The sequence below is a fragment of the Chlorocebus sabaeus genome, chromosome 2 (genome assembly GCF_047675955.1).
Source record: "Chlorocebus sabaeus isolate Y175 chromosome 2, mChlSab1.0.hap1, whole genome shotgun sequence".
NCBI classification, from domain to species: domain Eukaryota; kingdom Metazoa; phylum Chordata; class Mammalia; order Primates; family Cercopithecidae; genus Chlorocebus; species Chlorocebus sabaeus.
In genome coordinates this window covers 92,362,967-92,383,976 of record NC_132905.1, presented here as the reverse complement: position 1 = coordinate 92,383,976, position 21,010 = coordinate 92,362,967, and the positions used below count along the sequence as shown (strand labels likewise).

Genomic DNA, 21,010 nt, shown 5'->3' with positions numbered 1-21,010 from the left:
TTAAGGGAGACAGTGGCTCCTTTCCCTGTGTGCACAGGAGCCAGATTATATTAAACAGATAACTATTCCAGATGGATCGTCGTCAACCAGAAAGAGCCAGAATCTTGTAGGAGAATAAAACCAGGTCTCCTTAAAAGAATGACACTACTAAATATGTCACCAGGACATCTCAGATCTCTGCAGGTCCCACTGGACTCATGCTGTCCCCGACCTCCTGCCCCTGTCCTGATACTGTAACCCTGGTTTTCTTCTGGACCCCTATATCTCAGTGAGTGTCTCCCACTGCCACCCCGTCACTCTCCCAGAGACCATCTCCCCACATCCCTGTGGCCAAAGTGTAACTGAGTTCTGTCTTTCCTTTTGATCTCCTACACGCTTGGAAATCCATCCACTTCTTTCCAATTCCATTGCTGTCACTCAAATTTGGATCACTGAAATAGCCGTCCATCTGGTCTACCCACCGTGTAGTATTGTGTAGTTACGTGTGTGGCTTTGCAGCCAGACAGCTTGTTTGGCATCTTGTTTGTTTATTCTCTGTGTATTTTCATGTCTTCATCTTTAAAATGGGAATAATAATAGTACCTTTTATTTTTTGAGACGGAGTCGTGCTCTGCAGCCAGGCTGGAGTGCAATGGCACGATCTTGACTCACTGCAACCTCTGCCTCCTGGGTTCAAGTGATTCTCCTGCCTATGCCTCCTGAGTAGCTGGGATTACAGGCACCCGCCACCATGCCTGGCTAATTTTTGTATTTTTAGTAGAGACAGGGTTTCACCATATTGGCCAGGCTGGTCTCGAACTCCTGACCTCAGGCAATCCACCCACCTTGGCCTCCCAAAGTACTGGGATTACATGCGTGATCCACTGCACCTGGCCAATAGTACCTATTTTATTGGGTGCCTGTGCTTCATTTAAACATTTAGAACTCTGCCAAGCACGTAGTAAATCAACCAAAGATCATAGTTATTAATGCTACCCACTCTGACCTCCCTGCCATCCATCCTTCCCTCTGCAGCCAGTATAACCATCTGCCTGCTGCTTAAGACCCTTCCACAGCTCCCCACTGTATTCAGGATAAAGCGAATAGTCTTTGACCTGCCAGGACTTGCTCAGCGTGGCCCTTATCCTCTCCCCAGCCCCTTTTCACCTCTTGCCTCCCAACTTCTCCTGGCTTCACCCTCGTGTTCCAGGCCTTCTGTTCTCTGCTTCCCTCACCACGAGGACTTCTTGGGACTCATATTTGTCTCAGATTGCAATCACCTTCTCTCCCTTCTTTGTCGACATACGTCCTTCTTGTCATTCAGTTCTCAGTTCAAGTGTGACTTCCTCAGGGAGGCCTTCTGTAACTCCTGTTACTTGGCTCATGCCCCTGCGGGAGGTTTTTATTTGTTTGCAGGACTTGTTAGTTAATTTCCATCTCCCTGTGTGTGTGGACTGGCCTGGAGTTTAACACATAGGTGGTAGGTGCTCAATATGATCTATGGCATGAGAGTTTAATGAAATGGTACCCTCCCCTCTCCCATGACTTCTAGCAGCTAACTCCTCCCTGCAAGGACTTCCTCAGCCTAGGGATTGAAGGTCAGGGTGGAAGCGGCTGCCTTTCTGGCTGCCATTTTCAAGGTCCTGCTGTCTTTCCAAGCTTTGGCTGGAGAAGACGGAAATGTCACTAGCAGATGGGATGTTACCATCTCCCATGCACATTTGCATCCACAGTCATAAGAAATCCTCATGATGACTCACATGTCAGGTAGAGTCATTACTCTCCTTGTTTGTTAACTTGCAAAAAGAGGGCAGTGATGCAGAGGAGACAGCCTCAGCAGACGCCAAGGAAGCTCAGGAGGTAAAAAGGCTTAGCGGCATTGTTCAGCATTGGGTTAAAATGACCCAGTGCTACCTTTATACACCTGCCTGGATCTGTCCGTTGTGGGATGGCCTAGTCAGGCATCTCTGTGCAACTGCAGCCATCTGCTGAAGGGGATAATACACCTTCTGGCAGCTGCGGCCATCTGTCCTTCATCGTGAGGGGATCTGGGCAGGTGCCATTGTACCTGCCATGCTAATTTTTGGCTTCCTGAATTCTCTTCTCATTTACTGATTCTGCCCTTTCCCCTATTCCTTCCCCCACTTATTCGATCACCAATTAATCAGTCTGGAAAGAGTTTTATCTGAATGAGTCTCTAGTATTATGTGGCCTGATGGTGCAGGGGTGGTGATGTGCCTGGGTATATAGGATTCTTGGCCTGGGATACCTGACACTAAGGGGATTATGTGGCTTAAGTAGTTAACAATAAAGAATGAAGATAAAAGGAATTTAGCCTTTTCCATTGGAGTTTTTGTTTTCTAACCCCTCCAGTTCCTATTCTTGTGAGCAAAGTTCCTACCAAACTGAGTGACTATGTAATATTTATCTTTGCAAAATGTCCAGCAGCAGTAGGACCCATGTCCCACAGACCTTGCTTCTTTTCAGCAACTTTTTCTTTGTCAAGGCTTTCAGTGCATGCTTGATTTCTCCTATCGAGCGTGGCACAACGGATAGCACCTCCCTCCTCAAACTGAAAGGACATGGAGAGGCTGGTCCCATCCATGCCTGAGACCTTGGTACCCACTCACAGTGGAGCAGGAGGAAACAGGGATCGTTCAACACTCAAGTCTGTTCACTGTTCAGGCTTTTAGGGAGAAGGAGGCCAGGCAGAGGGATAATACCCTTCTGTGTGGTGGTTTAATTTTTGTGCAAATATCTGGAGTCCTCTTATTGTCCAAGTAGATTATTCATGCTGTAAAACTTGAGATAATTGGCTATCCTTTTGGAGTCAGAGGGTTTCCTTTTAGAGTCAGAATGTTTGTTGGAACCTCCAGGGAGGCAGAAAGTGTAGGCACCAGCAGAAGAAGTCAGCAGAAAGCTCCAAGAAGGTTTATTTAACGTATCATCATCATCATAATCATCATCACAATTACTATTTTTCATTTTTTGCCTCTCTGGAAAGACGGGGCTCCAGTTTCCACTGGGTGAAGTTTTAAGCTGGCTCGTATCTTAACCCACTTACTCTCTGCTCTCCTGCACTCCAATCTGCTGAGACGTCTGTAAATCCGTGCCACCAACTATGGTTTTCAAACAGTCTGAAGATTATTTCAACCGGACCAGAGACTGATTTCAGTTTTCCGCAAGTAGAAACAAGCTCAAGTCAGCTCAGCAACCTGGAAACTTACATGACTTGGAGCCACTCTTTTTGTTTCTTCCTCTTCTTTCCCGTTAGCAAACTCCTAATCTCTCTTGGCATCAGGACCTGGTCTCTTGCTGTAGGACCCGCACCAATGAATACCACTCAACCAAAGTGACCCTGGGACAGACCCAGTATAAACACGGTCCCTCGTGAGTCAAGCATGTGGGATAAGTGAGCAAACACTGGGCTGAAAACCTGGGACTGGGTGTTGTTTAAGAGCTATCACCTGCTCCTTGGTTCTCATTGTAGCCCAAGGCTGGCTGGGTCGGAGGGTGCATGTCTCGTCCAGAACCACACAGAGGCCAACATTTTATCAACACTCACCAACCAAGTCAACACTTGACTGGCTTACTTTTTCCTGGCTTTGCTCAACTTGATAACAGAGAAGGTGTTCGGGAGAGAGACGGGATGGCAGTGTTAGCAGAAATAACTGCTCTAATCTCAGCAGTGGGAGGATTTGCTGCTGGGCCTTCCTCATGGGTGGGGAAGAACATTTCTCACCCAAGTCAAGAGTGGTCTTTTTCCCCCAGTGAAGCTGCTGTGTTTGACTTTGTTGAGGATGTGGGAGGAACTATTTAATTACTATAAAGTGGGAAAGACTGAACAAAAAGATTGTTTAACAGCCCAAACGATTGAGACGGTCCAATTAAAGAGCTGACCCTTCAGTCTTCTCATGCGTGATTCCTGCCATTCCTGGAAGATCTACTTTCCTTGTTTGCGGGACATTTATGAGGCCAACACCTCCTGAGGAAATGCAGGAGTTTAGTTTATAACTAAACTCCTTAGTTATAAATGGGATTATAAGTATATTGGTAACAAGGGATCCAGAGAGTAGACAGACTGGATGCTCAATCAAAAATTGTGCTTCTATTTCATGAGAGTCTTTAGGAAGTGGGAATGTTGAGATGGGAAAGATACAAAACAATTAGAGAAGATGTTTGTGGAGGAGATTTTCCCTCCCAGCCAGGTCATAAACTCCTGGGTCAAATCTCTCCATAGATTCCTATTTGCGTTAGGAATTCAACTGGGGATGTAACATGTCAGAAGGAATCCAACCCATATTTCACAAGCAGGTGAGAGAGAGTGAAGTGGCTAATGACCAACATCTTTAGGCACAACTTGAGTAACACGGAGCTGACATTTTTTTCCTGGGCAAAAGACCTGCCAACAGTTGCTCTTGGAGATATGCCAAGGCTGGCCCATCAGAGAGTGAAGAGCGAGTCAGGGAAAGAAACTGAGGGTAATAAATATACCTTGGTCTTTTCAGGATCCTTATAGAAACAGGTTCACCTGCCAAAACATGACACTTTCCAATCCTATTGTACTTGTCTATGATTAGAAGAAGGTAACCACTTTGACGCATTGGAGAACACAAGAGTATACAATCAAAAGGAGAACAGGTGAGTGGGGTGAGAGCAGCCTTCCTTTCTTACTCAGGTGGCAATGATGCCCTGCAAGGAAATCTTTGCAAGCTCTGAGAAATTAGAGCGGAAGAAATAAAAATCAAGGGCTTACTGTGTTTGATGGAGTAAAAAGTTCAATAAATGCCCTTTCAAGTCAGAATGATCATTCATGCCATCAACATTTATTTAATACTTCTTAGGTGCCAGCAGCAACCTAAGCATTAGGGATAAAATAAGAAGAGAGGGTGTCTTTGCAGTCACTGAGCTAAAATGTTGCTCTATGGATAGGGGCTAATTGAAGACATGACTACCACAATGATGTGCATTTTTTCGAGAGTTTTACCAGGCTTCAAACCTTTTGGTGGAGAACATACAAGGTTTAAGAGTAAGACATCTAATGCTCAACTACTTGCATAACTTCAAGTGCAAAGACCCCAACTTCGGAAATGTCCCTTTAAGCCTCCTGACCTCTTCAAGGCTAAGGTTCTTACTTTTGCTATATACAGAGGAATGGGACTACTGGGTCACTCATGGGGCAATGCAGGCCCTCCCAGGTGGGTGCCTGGAGCAGCAGTGACTACCGATGACTTCCCATCTCTGCCCTCACTTGGGGCCTGTTGCCTTTGGCCCTTGGTCTAAGCCCTGCCTGTATATGTCCTCTGGCTCAAGCTCTGATGATCACATGAGGCACTTTTCCTTAGACCCAAAAACAGGATTTTTGGTCAGCTAGCAGAGTGGGCTGGTGGCTCCCTGGCAAGGATGCTGGCTGTGACTCAAAGGCACCAGGATTGGGCAGGGGAAAACCCCTTTAGGGAAAACCAATGAAGGTCCTTGGGGGAAAAGAACGGAGACTTGTGGTGGGGAATTGGCGACTCTGGGCAAAAATAGACCTGGAAGAAAAGCAAAGGCGTCACTGCCAGGAACCAGGTCTGCTGGGAAGTGTTGGGGGAAGGCCAACCAGGAGCACCTGGTCAGGAAGCCAAGGGCACCGCAGCCTCTGTGCTCTGAAGCCATTGTAGGCTGGGTAAGAAAGTGTGTGATTACTGGGACTCTGTGTTCCATACCCTTTCCCCAAGCAGACAAGGTATCTGACAGTCCTACGTGATCTTCTGAGGACGGCAGATCAGAGTATTGGAATTTGAGATCTACCCAGCTAATCTGGAAGGTGTGGGTACCCTGTTGGAGGGGAGGTGGTGCTTCTCCCCCACCCCATGTGAAGGGATGTCATTATGTATTTTTGTTGTCTCTTTGCTTCCTTTTTTCTCTTATTTATTAATTGCTTGAAAACATGGGCAGGCAGGAAGGTATTAGTTTTTCCATTGATCTTAGTACTTTATTTTCCACATACACCTTAAGAGAATAAGGAAATAATCTATCGCTGTGTATTTTTGTAAGCTAACATCTAAATGTTTTCATAAGTTTTAGAAAGTTTATTTCTTGGTAAAAAATAAGACACATATACAATATTCTATATGATGAAATAAAAGAATGACTGGTGACAAATAAATGTTATGTGATTTGATAAAACAGGTTTATTGAATGAAACATACCAACTCTAAAAGAAATCTCTTAAGATTATCTGCACATTTTATATAATGTGTCTTAAAGAATTTGGTAGTCCCACAAAGCATTCTATTCACATTTATGAGAACAAATGACACTAATCTAAATGGCTTTGGCTGTTCTACATTCAGAATGGCACAAAACAGGTCTAAACATTATTTTTAACACCAAGCTTCACCATTAGCAGAAGTATCTCTCAGTAAGGGAAAGGTTGGAGGTCCCATGGCTCAATGGGCCTTGATTAATCATGAAGATAGTCTTTTGAGACAATATTTCGATTCCTTTTGTAGAACACCAGGTGTGTATTTCAACTAGGTTAATGAGTCACAGAAATATTTGAAGTAGGTGAGGGGCACCATTGTTCTATAGTGGGGAAAGGACTATTCTGAAAGCAGGCCCACTCTCAGATCAGTTTTAGAAAGGTTACTGTCTTATCATAGGTGCTTTGAAAGCAGACTCTGAGAGCTGGGTGCCAAGGTTTACTGGGGAGTATTCTTGGGAGATACACATGTAAGGAAGTGAGGCTGGCAGAAGTGGGCAGAGAGAGAAGCTGACCTGTGATGGTGCTATGACTGAGACCTCAGTTGCTTCCACAGGAGCTGCATAACTGGAATGATCCATCAGAGTTATCCCAAAATGAAGAAAAGGGGCTGAACCTAAATACCCATGCAGAAGCCAGTCACTGGTGACACTCGTCCCCTGGGAGGGGGTACACACTTGGGCTAGGCAGGTCTCTGTGTCACTGTTGGTCTCTGGTGCTGATGGGTTGGACGTGCAGCAGCAGCCATAGCTAGATCAGCCTTGATGAGAGGGAGCCCCTGCTGTTGGGTCCACGCACAACCTCAACCTCCTTCTGTGTCACCTTGGCTACTCTGTGAGCTCCTCGTGCCAGAATTGAGGTGGCTGATCATAACTGGCTGAGTCTTTCTATCTGTGACATGGTGCCTCTTATGGACTGAATTTTGTCCCTCCCCTTTCAAATTCATGGGTTGAAGCCTTAACCTCCAATATGATTGTACTTGAAGATAGGGCCTTTAAAGAGGTAATTAAGATTAAATGAGGTTATAAGAGTAGCACACTAATCCAGTATGACTGATGTCGTTATAAGAAGGGGGCAATGCACCAGGGATCTGTGCACACGAAGGAAAGACCAAGTGAGGAAACAATGAAAATGTGGTTGTCTGCAAGCCAAGGAAAGAGGCCTCAGGAGAAATCTATATCAGTCCCACATGAAGGGGAACTACTTCTGGTCTTTTTTGCTGACACAGAGGGCAACGTACACATTTCCAGGTCAAGGGCAGCACTCCTGTGCACACCATATTCTAAAGGCTGTGTTAATCTCTCTTTGCCATGTACGGCACTGTTGCTACAATGGAGGCTACTACTTGCTTGAGTTTGTGATAGTCCATTGTCATCTCCATGACCCTCTGATTTCTGTAGTGGCCATACTGATGGATTTGTTGCTGGAAAATGGGGGTCCCAATCCAGATCCCCAAAGAGGACTCTTGTATGTCATGCAGGAAGGAATTCAAGACAAGTCACAGAGCACAGTGAAAGAAGAAAGTTTATTAGAAACTACTCCATTACAGAGTAGGGTATTCTCAGGAAGCAAGCAGAGGAATGTATCATCTTTATTTTAAGTTTAATTTTTTATATAGGGGTTTTGTCTATGTAGAGACTAAACTAAGTTGTGCCCACATACGGGTGGGCTGACAGCATGACAAAATTATTCTATCGATTTAAAGAAAAGTATCCTTGACATTTTAGTGTGTAAGTACATCAAAGCGTAACTATAATTATCTTGAAAACATATATGAGTATTGGGACATCTGGACTTTTCGTTGTTGTAGGAGTGTGTCCTTGTAGCATCACTAAGCTGCTTCCTTAGCTGTAAACATCTCAGGACCACGGGTCGTGACTGGCAAGGAATGTGCCTTGCCAGTTTTAAGATAGAATTGATTTTAAAATGGTGTCGCATTGGCTCACCTGGGCTCCTGCCTCCCTAACAGATTAAATTGAGATATAGCAGTGATACCACCCCTGCCTTCTTCAAATTTCTGGTGGTACCACTAAGCTCCATTGTTCTCCTGGGAATGCATTTTGCTTTTTAAAAAATTATTTTGGCCAAGGACAGGGATTGGGTTTCTATTTGGCTTTCCCCAGTATTAAAACTCCTATGCTACAAGTCAAGGTTCCAATGTGAGACTTCTGACAACCACCAAGCATTTTCATTCCGATTCTCTGTTGAGTAATTAGGAAAACAACCACTCAGTGGTCTATGAGTCAAACAAATCCACTGTATGCTAGACATGGGCCAGGACTCCATGTATTACCTGGCTTCCATATGTCCCCAGCTAACAATGTCAATTCAGACTCTGTGGACAACAATCTTACAAGATCTGGGGATTCTCCTTATTCCAGTGCATGCTTACTTGAGCTCATGGCCCTAGGCTTCAGAGTCCCCAGTGAGACTCAGCCCCATGTGCCTACAGCAGTAGCCCACTCATTAGGTGTCCTCTACTGATCCCTTCCCCTTCCCAGCCCCTCTTCCCCTCTTCCTCACCGTGCTCCTTGGATCCCTGCCCAAGAAACTGCTTGCATAGAAAATCTTTGTCTCAAGGTCCACTTTTGTGGGGTCCCAAACTAGGATATACAGAGTCTTCTGCAAAGTTGGGACAATAGTATCCATTCAATTGCAGCGATGCCAGACTTAGCTCTTACATCGGAGTTAAAGCATCTACCACAAAGTCCTATTCCTCACTCCCCTTATTCCTTGCCACCACAGGACACTTATTTCCCTTGAGGGGAGGAAGTTCCCACTCTTCTTTGTAAAAAATTGACCCATCCATAGTATATTTCTCAGCAGATCTAGGGACGGAGAAAGAACCTGGATGAGAGTAAAGAGCGCGGGCATGTGAGTGCACAAGGAGGTCTGGAGCACCAAGCATGGGAATGCCTTTGGGCTCTCTTTGCTTTGACCGAGCGCCTTGCTGTACATAACAGGTAAGGGCAGGCCACATACTTTAGTTTTCTTCCAGGTGCCTTGCACAATGCTTCGCCTATAGAAGGCACCTAGTGACTATTTGTCTTATAACTGAGCAAGAGATTTGGGATTTGCCCTGTGCCCACTTGGCACAGCAGTGGGCCTCTGTGGGAGGGACTGAGAATCACCTGGAGATTTTCTTTAAAAACACACACACACACACAACTGTGCCCCACCCAGGATCTGTACCTTCCTGCCTGGGGAAAAGGCACCTGTGGGGGCCAGTAGACATGAATCAGTCCACATCCCAAGGTGTATACAAAAGAGAAATCTGTGTTTTTTATTGACTTAAATTTTATTTCAAGAGAACCATTTCTTCACCAAGCTGGATCATTTTCTGAAAGTTCCTTTTTGTAAAGGGCTGAACTGTGACCTCCTAAAATTCTTCTGTTGAAGTTCTAACTTGCAGTACCTCAGAGTGTGATGGTATTTGGAGACAGGACCACTAAAGAGGCAATTCAGTTACCATGAGATCATTAGAGTGGGCCCTAAATCCATATGATAAGTGTTGTAATGAGGATACGAGGACACAGACAGGCACAGAGGGAAGACCGTGTGAAGACACAGGCAGAAGACAGCCATCCACAAGCCAAGGAGAGAGGCCTCAGAAATAGCCCAGTGCCACCTTGATCTTGGATTTCTGACCTCTAGAACTGCTACCAAAAAAGTCTGTTGTTGAAGCCACCTGTGAACAATCTGTGGATTGTTGGGGCAGCCCTAGCAAACAGAGGCACTCTCCTTACTCTATGACCAGATCATGGTCTCAGGGACATATGTAGGTTGTGGAACTGCTGAGTGAGGTGGGGCAGGAGTGGATCCTCTGGTCCTCGTTGGGCCTCATCATCAGTCCATATACATTACAGTCCATTGACTGGCCCTCGGGGCAATCAAGCCTGAGGTTCAAAGCTCCATTTGGGGTGAAGATACCTTTCTCAAGTACTTAAGAGGACCAGGCAGCTGCCCCTTTCCTGGGATCTTGCTGACCTATCCCAGTCTCCTCCCCACACCCCAACAGAATATCCCCCTGACCTGGGGAAAATTGCCTGATCTGGGGAAATGTTCCGTCTGTTTATGGGTCCAGTATTTTTTGTTTCTACTCTGATCTGGTTTGGCTCTGTGTCCCCATCCAAATCTCACATTGAATTGTAATCCCCAATATTGAGAGAGGGGCCTGGTGGGAGGTGATTGGATCATGGGGGGCGGACTTCCCCTTTTGTTGTTCTTGTGATAGTGAGTTCTCATGAAATCTGATCATTTAAAAGTGTGTGGCACTTTCCCCTTGTCTCTGTCTCCTGCTCCACTGTGGTTTCACCTTCTGCCATGATTGTAAGTTTCTTGAGGCCTCCCAGTCATGCTTCCTGTGAAGTCTGCAGAACTGTGAGGCAATTAAACCTCTTTGCTTCATCAATTACCCAGTTTCAGATAGTTCTTTATAGCAGTGTGATAACAGGCTAATACATACCCCTAAGCCCTTTTATTTTTTCAGCTCAGTAGATTCTCTGAAATCTCCCAGGGGCTTAGACTTTCAGAAGACCAAAGCCAGGCAATTTCTGCCTTTATTTCTACTGCATCCCACTGGGGGACAGTGAACACAGAGCCTACTCACTTTATAAATAAGGGACAGGAATACGACGATGAAAACATCTGGCATCCACACCTAACTGACTTTTCCTAGGTGATTGGAGGATGCCTCTCTGTCTCTCCATCTAGAGCTCTAGGGAGAGGGATACCCCAGTATGGGAACTTCACACAGGAAGTGCTCAGTGGGTGTAGGATGGCTCACCCCATGCTGGTTGGCAGAGCATGAGACAGGAACGCACTGGCTTGGATCTGGGGCATGGGCAGGTGGACTCGGATGAGACCAGAACTCTCATGAGGGTGCAGTTGTGCAAATTAAGCACGTCCCCAGGCCTCAGCAGACTTAGGGTGCAAATAGGTCACAGCATGTTTAAAAAAATCAGGCTCAGCCCCTACTCACTCTTCCAGGATCTCTTTAATGTGCCTCCATCCCTCCCAGAGATCTCTTGGTGACCTCCGGTTGGGCTGTCGTGCTCATTACCAAGGGCATCCGAGTCAAGTTGCGATGTGGTTCTGTATTCTCCTCCCCAGTCAGGTCTTGCTCATGGAGGGCACTTTTTACCATAAACACTGGCAAAGCCACCTCCATGACTGACCCTTGTTATTAGGGGCTGCTGTTGCCTATGACATATGCCAATGGCTGAGAAGAAGTTGGGTAGTGGCTTGAATGGTGACCGCCAAAAGATACGTCCAAGTCCTAATCCCCAGTACCTGTGAATGTGACTTCATTTGGCAAAAAACATCTTTTCAGACATAATTAAGGGAAGGATCTCCAGATGAGATCATCCTGGATTGATTAGGTGGGCCTCAAATCCAATGACAGGAGTCTTCAGAAGAGAAAACACAGACATAAAGAAGGAATTGGAGTGACACAGCCACAAGCCAATGGATGCCTGGAGAGACCAGAAGCTGGAGGAGGCAAATGACAGATTCTCCTCTTGAGTCTCCAGAGGGTGCCATGGCCCTGTGGACACTTTGACTTCAGATTGCTGGCCTCCAGAACTGTGAGAGAATACATTTCTGTTGTTTTAAGTCAGCCTATTTGTGTTAATTTGTTGCTGCAGCCACCACCGTCCCAAGAGAGGGTGCCGATGTTGTACGGGAAGCTGTTTCTGCCCCATGGCTGCGGCAGGCTCTGACCCTCCACTCACCCTCATGCTCCATTCCAAGTGGAGTGGGGAGAATCCTCCCCGTATAGGGGATTGAACTCCTTCACTGCAACCAATGCTGCCAGTACTGGATGTATCTGCAGATTTTTCCACTTCTTTGACCCAGCTTCTCTCCAACCACAGCCCAGCAGCAGGTCTGGGTGGAAGGTCAGCTGGAGCAGGTGATGACCAGCATGGACTCCAGATGGCTCTTGTCCACTGTCAGGGCCTGATGTCCCCGACGATGGCCTAATGGCATGACAAGAGTCACCAGTTAAGGTGCCACAAGGGCTGGCGGGTTCTGTGAAGGAGGAATGGTGGTGGTGTGGCAGGGAGGACGGGGAATCCCAGCTGCAGGGGCAGCGGCTGCTCCTCCCCTCCATGGAGCCATGAGATCGTGCAGGTCCAAAGCTGTCAAGTCTCCAGGATCCAGACATCAGTGTGAACTTTCTCAACGTTTAGACACTGGCTCAAAACATTTAAAGAAAACGTATGCCCTCTACAAAGGGCCTTTGCACAAAGGATCTCAGTGGGAATCTTTATATTCTTAGGGGTCCACGGATGGCCTCAGGTCTCTGGAAATCTCTAAAGAACACACAGACCTAAGAAATGTTTTGTTTTGTTTTGTTTTGTTTTGTTTTCTGGGGAGGATCTCTGCACATTACATCAGTGTTGAGAGAATCCAAAATATTAGGAGTCCCTGCCTTATGGTGAGGTATTTTGCTTGTTCATTTTCTAAAAGGCTTCTTGAGTCTGTGCGCAAATATCTCCTGGAAATTCTTCCCTTTGTTGGGTCTGAACTTGTGTGCATGTTACTTAGGTTCAAGCCTCTGGCTGCCTGTGGTTTTTCTAAGTGTGGGCAAGAGAAGGTTCTAGAATAATCAGTAAGATTAACGCCGTACATCTGTGCTTTCGAACCGGGGCATATGTCCCCTTGGGGTGGCTATGGGAGAACTGTGGGTGCAGCTTTCTGGGGCACCGTTTTTTCAGGTTTCAGGCAATTATTAATGCTACATTTAATATAAAATAGACATGGGTATAGCATGGAAAGAAATGTAAAATTCTCATGAATTATTAAGATAAATACAAGACTTCAAAAACATTCCATGCAAGTTATGGGGCTGCTTCGGGCTATCCCTCCAGACCCCCGGTGCTCATTTGCCCTCCTCTGCAGCTAGAGGGACCCAGCAGAACATTCTGAGAAGCTCTTCCCTACATAGCACCAAGGACTTGGCAAAACTTTGTCTACTCTTAATGGTCCATGGTTTACCCATGTTCCTTTACAAAAGGAGCTGAGGAGGCGACAGGCATTTGGGGTTCTGTAAAAATGTAGTTTAAAGTATGGTGCAAAGATTCACAGCGTCAAGGACTCCTGGAGTCACCTGGAGGTCTCTTGGCAGGACCTTCATCTCCAGGATCATTTATGTTATGTGGGAGAGCAGATCAAGTACACCCTGGCATGGACTTCCCCTGAGGCTGTGCTGGAGCCTGGCCTCTGTGTCTGTCCTGGCATCTGCCCAGCAGCCTTCAACACAGTAAGGGCCTAAATTGGGCCTTCACACTTGACACTGGCCAATGTGCCTGCCTTGTTTTTATCCTAGCTGAGTCCTGAGATGAAGCATGTTCTATGCTAACCACATCACCTAAAATACATTCTCAGTTTCAGACAGAAAATGCAGCCCCAGAAGAATATACTGCATTAAGATCTGCATTCACAGATACCTCTAAGTATTGGAAACCGTATAACTTGGTGTTGCTTGCCAAATGTATTTAAGCTCCCAGGACGGTAGAAGATTGGCATTGACTCAGGGATCTTGCAATAACAACTCATAGTTTGGTGGGAGGAAACAAAACTCAGTGATTTAACTAATCTACTCTCTTTTAGACAGGACCCTCCACTTTTCCACCAGCTTTCCACCAGTGGAAAGAAGCCAGTCAAGAATCAGGTTTGTGCCTATATTTCCTTGAGCCGTTTTGCTAGAAGTTAACAGAGGCTGGGCTCCTGGCTCCACTGCTTCTCTTCCTGGCTGTGCAACCTCAGGCAATATTCCCATTACCTACCCTCAGCTTCCATTTCCACATCTGTAAAGTGGAGATGATAGAAATCCAATAGTGATAATAGTTGTAAGAATTCATTAAATGGGCATACATAAATTTCTTATCAGGGTGTCCAGCACAGTAGAAGTGATTAATAATTCTGAGATTTTATGTTCTTACTTGATCATACAGCAGCTTCTGGCTACCTTGATCAGAAGGTTGATGAAGGCAATGAAACAAAGATGGAAAAACACATCACACAGGTAAGTGCCTGTGCTCTTCGACCTCCAGAGTGACACAGGTGCCTGGAAGGCATATTAGGTTGGGGTAGGGCCAGGGGAAGGGTCCAGCCAGAAAGAGGATCCAGGATGAAAGGCTGTTGCTGCCTTCAGAAAGCTCAGTGACTAGGGAGACAAACATGTTTCAAACAAGGGGCCGTAGTGGCATTTGGCATATTGTAAATTAGAGGCTTATAGAAGATGTTAAGAGAGGATTGGAGAGTGCTGTGGTTTGAATGTCCCCTCCAAAATTCATGTTAAAATTTAATTGCCAGTGTGACAGTATTTAGAGGTGATGAGGCCACGAGGGCACCACCCTCAAGAATTGAAAAATTCTTATTTTTAATTGAAAAATTGTTATTGCAGGAGTGGATTAGTTATCATGAGAGTAGGCTGCTTATACTAGTGAATTTGGCCCCCTCTTGCTCTCTTGCTCTCTCGTGCTGTCTTGCCTTCCACCTTCTGCCATGGGATGACACACCACAAAGGCCCTTACCAGATGCCAGCATCTTGATATTGGACTTCCCAGCCTTCAGAACAGTGAGCATACATTTCTTGTCTTTATAAATTACCCAACCTGTGTTTATAGAAACACAAAATGGATAGAAAGTTGGTACTGAGAATTGAGGCTGTTATTGTAACAAATACCTGAAAATGTGAAAGTAGCTTTGGAACTGGGTAATCGATAAAGGTTGAAAAACTTTGGAAGAGTAGGCTAGAAAAAGCCTAGATTTCTATAAACAGAGTAGGAAGACAATTCTGGAGAGGGCTCAGAAGAAGAGGAGAGCTGTAGGGAGAGTATGAAACTTCTTACAGATTACCTGAGTGGCCATGATCAGAATGTTGATAGAAATGCTGACAGTAAAGGTCATTCTGATGAGGTCTCAGGTGGAAAAAGAGGATATCTTTTTGCACACTGGAGTAAAGAGCATCCTTGTTATGAAATGGCAAGGAACTTGGTCAAATTGTGTCCATGCCCGAGGGATTTATAGAAGGTGGAATTTAAGAGTGTCTGACTAGAATATCTAGCAGAAGAAACTTCTAAGCAAAATATTGGAGGATTTGTGCAGCTACTTTTAACTGCATATAGTAAGATCCAAGAGGGAAAAAGTGACTTAAAGATGAAATTTATAATTTAAAACAAAAGCAGAACAGAAAAATTTTTAAAATATTCAGCCTGACCATTTAAAGAATGAAAATGTGTTCACATGAGGAAACCAAGGGTGTGGCCAACAAACCGTTGGGTAAGGAGACCCGTACAGATGGAAGGGGTCATCAAGACAGTGGAAGAATGACCCCAAAGGCATTTCAGAGATCTTCAAAGCTGCCCTCAGTCACAGATCCAGAGCTCTCAGAGGACAGAATGATTTGGGGGGATGGGCCTGGATGCCCTGTACGGGCTCGCTGTCCAGGACCACCTTGGATCTCTGTTTTTACATCCTGGTGCAGCGATTCTCTGCTCCAAATCAATCTGCTGCTCAATCAACTGCTCCAAAAGGTACAAGCTGTAGGCATTGGCAGCATCTACATGGTGCTAATTCTGCAGGCATGTAGAATGCAAGGGCTGTGGGGCACAGTGACCTCCACCTAGATTTGAAAGGCTGTCACAGTCAACCTGGTGGCCCAGGCAAAGACTTGTCATGGAGGCAGAGCCATCACAGAGAGCTCTATTTGGGCAATGCTGAGTCGAAATGTGGAGTTGGATCTGCTGCAGGGGCTGTGCAGTGCCTAGTGGAGCCAGGGTCACTTCTGAGACCCCAGAACTGTAGAGCTGCCAGCTTGAAATATTAACCTGGGAGAGCTGCTGGTGCCACACTCTAACCCATGAGACCTGCTAGGTAGACTGAACTCAGCAAAACCATAGAAGCAAGGATGCCTTAGTTCTTGGGAGCCCAACTCCTTCCCCAGAGTGCCCAGGACATGGAGTCAAAGCATATTATTCTGGAGCTTCATGTTGTTCTCTCTGTTGGGTTTTAGATTTATTAATACCTGGGACCAGTTATCTCTTTCTTCTTGCCTATTCTGCCCTTTTGGAATGGGAATGTCTACTTTATGTCTGTCCCACCATTTTATTTTGGAAGCATGTAACTTGTTAATTTCCCATGTTATAGCTGGAGAGGAATTTGCCTCATGATAAATCATGCCTTGAGTTCCCCCGATTTCTAATTCAGATGGGACTCTGGGCTGTGGACTTTTGAGTTGATGCTGAAATGAGTTAAGACTTTTGGGGCATCAAGATAGAATGAATGCATTTTGTATGGCAGAAAAACATTAGTTTGGGGGGCCATGGTTGGAATGCTGTGGTTTGAATGTCCCCTCCTGCCTTACTCTGTTTTCTGTTGCTAAAATTGAATAACTGAGACTGGATAATTTATAAAGAAAATAAATTCATTTCTTACAGCTCTGAGGAAGTCCAAGGTCAAGTGGCCACATCTGGTGAGGGCCTTCTTGCTGGTGGGGACTCTCTGGAGAATCTCAATATGGCTCAAGACATCACATGGCAAGGGTGTGAAAATGAGAGCCACGCTGGCTTTTAAACAGACTCATTCCTGTGATAGCCCATTAATCCATGTATGGATTAACATTCTTATGAAGGCAGAGCCCTTATGACTCACTCACCTCTTAAAGGCCCCACCTCTTAATACGGCTACATTTGAGACTTTTCAACAGACTTTTTGAAGGGGAAAATTAATCAAAACACAGCACTTCCAAAACTTGTGTTGAAATTTAATGGCCATTGTGATGGTATTAAGAGGTGGGACCATTAAGAGGTGGTTAAGCCATGAAGGTTTCACCATCATGAATAGAATAGTGTCATTATTGCAGGAGTAGGTTAGTTATCATGAGAGTGGGCTTGTTATAAAAGCAAGTTTGGCCATCTCCCGCTCTCTTTTGCTCTCTTGTCCTCTGCCTGGGGATGACGCAGCATGAAGGCCCTCACCAGAGGCCAGCACCTTGACACTGGACTTCCCAGACTTCAGAGCTGTAAGAATAAATTTTATAAATATATTTTCTTTATGAATTACCTAGTCTATGGTAGTCATGCAACACAAAATGGACTAAGAGAGGAATTGAGGGCACAATCTGGAAGGAACGAAGGTGAACTTCAGCAGGATGGAGAGCAAAGCACAGGACTGGGGAGCAGGAGTGTGGGAAGAGCCAGTGGAGAGAGTACAGGGAGAAGAAGGGGAAGCAGTATGTGAAGGCAAGACTGGCCTTGGGAGGAAGTAGAGCTCTCAGGTTTTGAGCTTCTTCACAGGTGGAAGGAGGGGGATGAGACACCTGGCACAGGCAGCTGACAGAAGTGCAGGCAGGCAGATGAGATGAACTGGGTCAGGACAAACTTTAAGCCTGTCCCAGGGTTGGAGCACAGTGCTGGATCAAGGGAATTCATGGATTCTAGTTCTGGGGGTTATCATAACATATATCATCCTGAGACCAAGGTCCCCAAGTGGCTCTAGTTTTGAAGTATATGAACCTTCGCATCCTGCTTTGAACGAAATCCTCAAAAAGCCCCAGATTTCTTCCATATACCTGTCTTACTGTACCAGCTCCCTGTGACTAGGCTAGACCATGGGCCATTGAGGGTGACATTGTGATTGACAATGACAACCCTTAGACCTGGAGAAGCAGGGTCTGAGTTACTGGCTCAGCCCAGGAATTGGAATTTGATGAAGATGCTGCTGGATGCAAGGACAGTCTGACTATAGGAACGAGCTACCGTGAGTATAGTGAGAAGGCTGGGGCATGCTATTAGTGCAGATCCACCATCTAGAAGGCTGAACTAGCAGGAAACAGACCCAGAGGGTTCCCACAGTCTTGCTTCTCAAAGTGTGATCTGAGCACCAGCAGCACAGACATACCCTAAAAGATTTCATAAATGCAGTCTTAGGCCCAAGGCAGACTTTTTGAATCAGAAATTGAATTTAAACAGGATTGCCGGGTAATTCATCTGTATTGTCAAAAGTTTTGAGGAGCTCTGTGTTGGAGAGCCTCTGTGAAGGTAGGTTGAGAGAATAATGAAATAATCCTAGCTAACAGTCAATTGTGAGCTAGAAAATATTATACACTCTTTATAAAGATTTTAAGCTTTACAGCAAGGGTCCCCAACTACTCCCCCATGCCAGGTCACAGATGAGTACCAGTCCTGGACTCTTAGTAACTGGGCCACACAGGAGGAGCTGAGTGATAGGTGAACAAGGGAAGCTTTATCTCTATTTATAATCACCCCCCACCCCCTTGCTCACATTACTGCCTGAGTTCCACCTCCCGTCAAATCAGTGGCAGCATTAGATTCTCATAGCAAACTCTATTTAGAACTGTACATGTAAGGGATCTAGGTTACATGCTGCTAATGAGAATCTTATGCCTTATGATCTGTCAGTGTCTCCTATCACCCCTAGATGTGACTGACTAGTTGCAGGAAAACAAGCTCAGGGCTCCCACTGATTCTACATTTTGGTGAGTTGTATAATTATTTCATTATATATTACAATGTAATAATAGAAATAAAGTGCACAATAAAAGTGATGCACTTGAGTCATCCTGAAACCATCCCCCACCCCCACAGCCCTGGTCGGTGGGAAAATTGTCTTCCACGAAACCAGTCCCTGGTTCCAAAAAGGTTGGGGAGCACTACTTTATAGCACCTCTGTAAAAATATATGCCCATTTCCAAAAAATGAAACTGAGACAGAGAAAAGTTCCTTGCCCTGGGTCTCATCACTAGTGGGTGACACTGCTGGGTCTTCACCTACTGCCTGACTCTAGTGACTGCTGCTCAGAGGAGGGTGTTTGGCGGCAAAGAAGAGAAAACATGACTAACAGTGGTTTAAACTTGGATTAATTGTTACTGAAATGAGGAGTCAGGAAGGGCAGTTTGGGGACTGATTTAGCACACACCTGAGGCTGAGTTGCTATCTCTGCATCTCTGAACTTTCCCTCACGGCTAAAAGACACCTCTGGTTTCAAGCCTCAGGTCCTCCACTGGCTCTTATAGAAGGTAGAGTTTGGAGAGGATGGTGAGAGAGCTCTTTCTCCATGCTTTCTTTCTATCAGGGAAGAAACACCACTCCCAGACTCCCCCTGGCAGATTCCCTCTTGGCACAAAGCCTGCAACAGGTCACATGGTCAGCCTAACTGCAAAGGGTGCTGAGGAAGAGAGTTTCTCCCTTCTTCTACTTGAGAGTGGGAGGTGTGCACGGGAGGAGGGAGTTGGGAAAGAGTTTAGGGAAGGGATGCAAGCAGGTTCTGCCCTAACCAACTTTATGACCTTGGGGAGGCCACTTTACTTTCTTTAACTGTATAATGAGGGATTTGGACTGAAAGAGATCTAAAGCCTCTTTTCAGTGTAGAAGAATTTATTCTAGAACATCAAGTCCCTTTGATATACCCAACATCCACATGCAAAAGGATGACTGATTGGTGCCATCCCTGGCCTTGGGAATTTGAAGCACCTGAAAGCTGGTTGATCTGCTTGGACTGTTTCTTGTCCCCCAGGCTGTAAAATCAAAAGTGTGTCCCGAGCAGTTGGGCTTTTAAACACTGATTAAAGTGTGAGGCAGAGCTGCTGCTGTTAGTGGTCACTGAGATGGCTTTATGAACCCAGTTGCCTTGCAGAAGGTAGCATGGGACTCAGAAGGTCAAATGGTGGACAGAACAAAGGACTGCGTGTATTTAAGTTGAGCTCTCTGGTTATCTGGGGTAGGGTGTTCCCCCCTTGTCCTTCTTTTTTCTTGATTCATGTCTAAGATGGGTTGTTATATCTACCTGTTCACAGTTGCTTATGGTGTCAGACTCTGAGATTAACAAACCTGGCTTTGAATACCAGCTCAGCCACTTGCCAGCTAGGAAACACTGGGCAATTTGCTTAGCCTCATTTAAGCCTCAATTTCATGATCTGTAAAAAGGCGTAATGATATTTCATAGGAGTGTTGCAATGATGAAACAATATGTGTGTGTCATGTAAAGGCTGAAATTAAGGCTTGGTATAGTGTGCTGCCTTCAAATCTGGTCAAATCAGCAGGGCCTCTGCTGACCTACTCACAAGAGCCTCTCTCCATTCTACTCTTGCAGATAAGGTTCCTGTCAAGCAACCCACCTTATCAAGTGGACCAGGCACAGCTCCTACTTATCCCTGAGTAGTGGGTGTCAGTTTCCTGCTAGGCTTGGAATTGTTCAAAGCCCATCAGATTCTCCTGCAGGAACCGGGGGCACCTCACCCTCTTGTTGCTACAAAGCTTGCCACCCACAGCCCCTGCCTGTTCACCCTGCTCCTGAGGGCAACCCCTGTGTGGCCGGCATCCCATGCTGTGTTCACCTCTCTGAAGCTGAGAGTGTATGTGAATAATAACTGCTGTCAGTCGCATCTGCTAAGCGTCGAGTGTAATGTGTTTGGTCATCCTCATGATTCTAGCGTGGAATGTCTCCCTCACCAATGGGGTGAACAGGGGCAACGAAAACAATGTGTAAAATATTTAGACACTGCAAGATACATATTTAGAACCCGGCAAATGTTAGTTAAGGCCATTATTGCTATTATTTTGCAAAAGGATAATAATTTGGTTTTCTTTTAATGAAATTTGTTTGGACAGAATGCTTAGCTCATAGTGTTATTCTTAGATTCCTCCAAGAGCTTTTCTGGAATTTTCTTTCCCTCATTAGCAATTATAAAGATATGCTAATGCTTTGCACCAAATGGCAGCTACATGCTTGAGACCAGCACTGAAAATTAGTCATGGA

The 21,010-nt window shown here is 45.5% G+C and overlaps 1 long non-coding RNA gene across 1 annotated transcript; it reads left to right on the top strand.

Annotated features, from left to right (window-relative positions):
• Positions 1 to 1,482: 1,482 nt before the first annotated feature.
• LOC140710489 (uncharacterized) lies at positions 1,483 to 20,530 on the top strand. Its single transcript, XR_012091545.1, has 6 exons — positions 1,483 to 1,746; positions 13,845 to 13,901; positions 14,185 to 14,255; positions 14,759 to 14,810; positions 15,447 to 15,514; positions 20,345 to 20,530. It is a non-coding gene; the product is annotated as an uncharacterized lncRNA (long non-coding RNA).
• Positions 20,531 to 21,010: the final 480 nt, after the last annotated feature.